Consider the following 6,581-nt stretch of genomic DNA (forward strand, 5'->3'; position numbering starts at 1 on the left):
TTTATGAAAAGAGCCTACTTTACGTATCAGTGTTTTTGTATGAGAATGCAACTAACTGATTTTATATTGGATTTACTTAATTTTGAGATAAAATAAAATAACTTAATGCAGCCCTTCACTTGTTTTCTTTGCTTATTTTCCCTTAAAGCCCAGTCTGCTCTGATTGGTTAGCTGGCTGGCTCTTTTGTGATTGGTCAACCGCTTGAACATGTCCCGTCCCTTAGCCTATTAATTAGAATGTGTTGGAGTGCTAGCCAATATATATATATATAGACTTTGCAGACATGCACAAAAAGCTAAATAACACACTACAGGAAAGGGAAAGCCCCAAAGAGCATAAAAGGGCCTCTTTAAATCTGAAGCCATGTAAATGCATATTTGTGGGGATTTCACAACAACCTTGAAAGTCGATCATGGTCCAATATGTAAATTAGTTGTAAATAATTGACATTCGAATGAAGACAGAGCGACTTGTGTCCAGCATATAAATGTAACATCATTTGCATTCTTGTGCCTTTCAAGTAGGTTGTATCTCTCTGGTGAAGTAACCATAACAGACATAAAAGTGTCTTAAAATCTTAGTATCTTTATTGTCATCACACTTTGGGGGAAACAAAAATACTATGATTATAATAGTTAACAAACGTTGGTTCAAAATGTACCAGGAAACACTCTAAAACTTGTAAAAAAAACTTTTAACATGTCAGTATAAAGCTCCTCTCCTTGCATTGAATCACACACATTTAACAAATGATTACAAATAATGAAGTGCCTTTTGGAGAAACACAATGAAAGAGGGCTTTTCCCTGTGAAAGGACCTGAAATCACAGCCAGGCGGTTCATTTCTCACCGTTTCAGATGTGTTCTCTCAAACAGTGGGACATCACAAATAGTCTTTTAATGGTTGACCGGTTCCTTGCTCACTGACACCAGGATTTCTTCAGGAGTGTATTTCCTATATCCTGTTTTATTATTTTATCCTCTGTTGGTTTTCTTCAGGTGCCCCTTAGAACATTTCCTCCCTTGTAGTCATAAATAAGGTCATTAAACTCACACAAAGGACAAAGGGAAAAGTTTGTTTTTTCATGCAAGACTTGAATCCCATGGAAAGGGTAAGTAATGCTGAGGATGGACGAGCACAAATGAAAACAGTCCCGGTGACCTTTTGTTGTTTCTTACACTACCTAAGGTCCTGTGGGAGGTTTTTTCCACTCATATTAATCATATCATGACTTACACTTTGCTACGCCATCCATTAACCTTTTTCTACGAGAGCACTATTAAGAGTATACAGATATTTCCCCTGCTACTCTTTGTTTTCAGTGTACAATCACCCCAACATGGCATTATCCAGCAAAACCAAGTATAGAGGCTCACAGCAATCACTATAGTCAGACTGTTTTCATTATCGATCAGTAAACACCCTTTCAAATGTCCTCCTTTTCATGAACACATGTATTTAGTTCTTTTGTTGGGTAACACCAGCCTAGAAAAGAACTAGAGGGCATCGGGGTGAAAGGTATTGGATGTTTGTCTGCTGTACCAATATTGTTTTTCTCCCCCATTGAATGGAGCTGTTTGAAAAGCATCATCAATATGAGCCATACAGCAGGCCACATACAGTCAACTGACCATATGGATGTTGATATGTCAACACACTGTAGTGTAGCATAATGTATATATAGTGGATTTTCTGTATTCAATAGGATTTAGTAAGCCTTCTACAAATGTGTTTATTGATATGTATTATATTGATGTGTTGTAGAGTTTCACACAAAGAGGCTGTTATCAAATGTATTGCTTTACGGCAAACACTGTGAGTTTAAAGAGGCCCTATTATTCTTTTTGGGGTTTTCTCTTCCCTGTAGTGTGTTGTATTGGGTTTTTATGCATATACAGTGGGGCAAAAAAGTATTTAGTCAGCCACCAATTGTGCAAGTTCTCCCACTTAAAAAGATAAGAGGCCTGTAATTTTCATCCTAGGTATACTTCAACTATGAGAGACAGAATGAGGAAAATAAAAATCCAGAGAATCACATTGTCTGATTTTTAAAGAATTTATTTGCAAATTATGGTGGAAAATAAGTATTTGGTCAATAACAAAAGTTCATCTCAATACTTTGTTATATACCCTTTGTTGGCAATGACAGAGGTCAAACGTTTTCTGTAAGTCTTCACAAGGTTTTCACACACTGTTGCTGGTATTTTGGCCCATTCCTCCATGCAGATCTCCTCTAGAGCAGTGATGTTTTGGGGCTGTCGCTGGGCAACACGGACTTCCTATTACCTCCAAAGATTTTCTATGGGATTGAGATTTGGAGACTGGCTAGGCCACTCCAGGACCTTGAAATGCTTCTTACGAAGCCACTCCTTCGTTGCCTGGGCGGTGTGTTTGGGATCATTGTCATGCTGAAAGACCCAGCCACGTTTCATCTTCAATGCCCTTGCTGATGGAAGGAGGTTGTCACTCAAAATCTCACGATACATGGCCCCATTCATTCTTTCCTTTACACGGATCAGTCGTCCTGGTCCCTTTGCAGAAAAACAGCCCCAAAGCATGATGTTTCCACCCCCATGTGTCACAGTAGGTATGGTGTTCTTTGGATGCAACTCAGCATTCTTTCTCCTCCAAACACGTCTAGTTGAGTTTTTACCAAAAAGTTCTATTTTGGTTTCATCTGACCATATGACATTCTCCCAATCCTCTTCTGGATCATCTAAATGCTCTCTAGCAAACTTCAGACGGGCCTGGACATGTACTGGCTTAAGCAGGGGGACACGTCTGGCACTGCAGGATATGAGTCCCTGGCGGCGTAGTGTGTTACTGATGGTAGCCTTTGTTACTTTGGGCCCAGCTCTCTGCAGGTCATTGACTAGGTCCCCCCGTGTGGTTCTGGGACTTTTGCTCACTGTCATTTTGACCCCACGGGTGAGATCTTGCGTGGAGCCCCAGATCGAGGGAGATTATCAGTGGTCTTGTATAGGCGCGTTCACACCGCAGTACTTTTCCCACTTTAGTTCCGATATAGTTCCGAAATGTTGCGTTCACACCAAAAAGAGCCGGAACTAAAATTAATTCATGAGAACCTTTTCACCCCCTTTTCCGTCCCTGCTAGAGAGCAGGGACTTTCGTGGGAGAAAAAGGTTCCTATGTCTGATTGGCTGGGCGGATTGCAAACCACGCCCCGTAAAACTCCCAAAAGGTTTTGTGAAGCCGCCATTTTATTATTCTCGCATTAGCATTATTAGCATTAGCATTAGCCCAGCGCAGAAACGCAGAGAGACTAACTTATGGCAACACAAAATAAAACATGGGAGCGGTGGAGATGAGGAGGTGTCGGCGTTCTGGCGATTTACTCGGAAGGCTTCAGTAGAAGCTGCTGGGACTCCCAGCAGCTTCAACTGAAGCCAGTCCCCAACTCCGGGGACTTCCGGCCGGGGACTTTGGGTGGCAGTATACGCCGTGAAGTGGTTTGCGGCCTGCCAGTAAACCCAAAGCAGAAGAAGAAGAAGTGACGTCAGCGGCTTCGTTTTCCTAATCCACCCCCAGGGACTTTTTCCGGTGTGAATGAGAACTAAAGAGCTCTCATGAACTAAGTTCTCATGAACCTTTGTGGGAAAAGTACTGCGGTGTGAATGCGCCTATTGTCTTCCATTTTCTAATAATTGCTCCCACAGTTGATTTCTTCACACCAAGCTGCATCTATTGCAGATTCAGTCTTCCCAGCCTGGTGCAGGTCTACAATTTTGTTTCCGGTGTCCTTTGACAGCTCTTTGGTCTTGGCCATAGTGGAGTTTGGAGTGTGACTGTTGGAGGTTGTGGACAGGTGTCTTTTATACTGATAACGAGTTCAAACAGGTGCCATTAATACAGTTAACAAGTGGAGGACAGAGGAGGCTCTTAAAGAAGAAGTTACAGGTCTGTGAGAGCCAGAACCATCTTGTTTGTTTGTAGGAGACCAAATACTTATTTTACCGAGGAATTTACCAATTAATTCATTAAAAATCCTACAATGTGATTTCCTGCATTCTTTCCCCCCATTCTGTCCCTCATAGTTGAAGTGTACCTAGGATGAACATTACAGGCCTCTCTCATCTTTTTAAGTGGGAGAACTTGCACAATTGGTGGCTGACTAAATACTTTTTTGCCGCACTGTAAATGGTCTGCAAAGGCTAAAATCCCTATTTTCCCTCCAGAGTGACTTTCTCTCTCAGACATCCCCCCCCTGCCTCCATTGGACTCCTTTGTTTACTTCCTAAACAAAGTGACATCACTATGTAACTCACGCTTCTTTAGAGCGCCACAGTGATGCGTCCTAAAACCCGGAAGTAAGCTGCGCATGGGTTCCTTCGACAAAAAAGCAATGCAATTTCTCCATAGGATTTTGGAAAATAGCTCGAAATAAGGTCTGTGGTTGACACACATTTAAGAAACGCATCACGTTTTGGTCAGTTGGATAATAAAATCCTACTTTTATAATTTTCTAATCATAAATCTATCGATCATAAATCTATCGATTAGATTTATGATTCAAAAATTATAAAAGTAGGGTAGACGTGTGGAGATTATCCGACTGAACAAAACGTGATCCGTCTCTTAAATGTGTGTCAACCATTATTTCAAGCTATTTTCCAAAATCCTATGGAGAAATTGCATTGCTTTTTTGTCAAAGGAACCGGAAGAAGCTTACTTCCGGGTTTTAGGACGCGTCACTGTGGCACTCTATTGGCTAGCGCTCCAACACAATATATGTGATAGGCTAAGGGGCGGTACATCTCTAAGCGGTTGACCAATCACAACACAGCTGACCAATCAGAGCAGGCTGGGCTCTGGTTTGGGTGAAAAGAGGTGCTGCAGCAGAGGCAGTATGAGAAAAATAAAGAGCTTTTTTGAACATTAAAGCAAGGAGACATGTCACAGAGACACTAAACACAAATATGAACCTGAAAATGATCATTATCTGTCCCCTTTAAGAAACAATCTCACACAAGTCTTACATGGAAGCTTTTCACATGGAACAATTGACTTTTCGGTAAAATAAATAAAAAACATTTTCTTTTTTGGTGTAAAATAATCATATCCAACACATATGATTATTCAAAGAGACTTCATAATTGTCTCTTCAGAGGATCTTTGCATATATAATGTGACTGCAACAGCATATGACTAAACAAAAAGTCAACGTTAACAGAAACCATTTGCATGTTAAGAGTTTACCCGGAGATGGTTGTAACACCTGGGTGCAACAGGAAGTATAAATGACTCAGATCTGTGTCCTCAGAGATAACAAGATGACTGCTTATTTGTCTCACACTGTTGACCGGGAGGTTGGGGCTAGAGGAAATTAAATGTCACAGCATTCCACAAACAACTTCGGCTCTGATCACGAATCCTTAAAAAAATACTTTACGATTATTGTTTTCCCCATATTTTTCTAGCATTTCCTCGTAACCGATGACAGGATAAAAGAAAGCCAATGTGTTCTTTTTAGAGTCTTGGTTTATAGGGATGTTAACAGTCTATATCCTGAGCGTGTGTGTGTGTGTGTGTGTGTGTGTGTGTGTGTGTGTGTGTGTGTGTGTGTGTGTGTGTGTGTGTGTGTGTGGTGCAAGAGAGGGCGGGTGAGGGGAGAGAGAAGTGGCCCACACATGGCTGTAATTTAATGGAGAATTGCCCAGTGGTTCCTGTGCAGAGGTAAACACAGCAATAGTCAGGCTTTTGTTATTGCATGACTATGACAAGCACCTCCATCAATAAACAATAGAGTGTCAGGGGGCAACAAGGACTCACTGTATGAAGAGAACCCCGCTGTGTCCACTTCTCCCTTTCTCTTCAGCGGAGGAGCGTATGATGGGTCAGTTAAATAACGAGCCTGGAGAGAGAAAGTGAAGCGTTACAGTGGTGGTTAAAGTAGTCATGTCCTTTACTTAATTAAAATGCAAAAAGTGCATTAAGAATGGTCCTTAAGTGAAAGTATATACGTTTTAGGAGTAGAAGGACTCATTGCCGGACATAACTCTAAAATGTATTTCAATCTTAAAAAGGAAAAGCAGCAAAAACTTCAGATTGGAGAAGCTAAAACTTTAAGATGTTTTCCCACATAACATTTAAAACTTTGTTGTCATTGTTTAAGATACTGGACCGATATAAAACATCATATCATAAGTTTTCCCTTGTGTTGTGTGTAAAAATCTGGATTTATAAAGTAACAAAATCTGTAAAATAACTCAAGTACAAATTACAACATTTTCCTTTTAATTGTAGCATAGTCAAAGTAGGAAGTGGCAAAGAAAGTAAAGTACATAGTTAATTTCCAACAATGACATAAATGAATGCTCATTCAGTGATGTTTTAAGATTGACCCAACCGCTCTGCTATAAATTCACAAATGTCCATACTTTTTTCAAGATCAATTGTGGTCTTTGGGCATGGGGAGGTCCAACTTGAAGAATTTGAGACACAATAAACAAAGAGATAGGGAGAGCTGGGCAGTCACCGTCAAGCTGTGAGTCAACAGGGGGCCAATCCTTCAAATCTCAGATGCAATCTGGGCCTGGGTCATAAACATTTACAGGGTGGG

Source organism: Pseudochaenichthys georgianus, chromosome 7 (assembly GCF_902827115.2).
Source record: "Pseudochaenichthys georgianus chromosome 7, fPseGeo1.2, whole genome shotgun sequence".
In the NCBI taxonomy this organism is placed as follows: Eukaryota; Metazoa; Chordata; class Actinopteri; order Perciformes; family Channichthyidae; genus Pseudochaenichthys; species Pseudochaenichthys georgianus.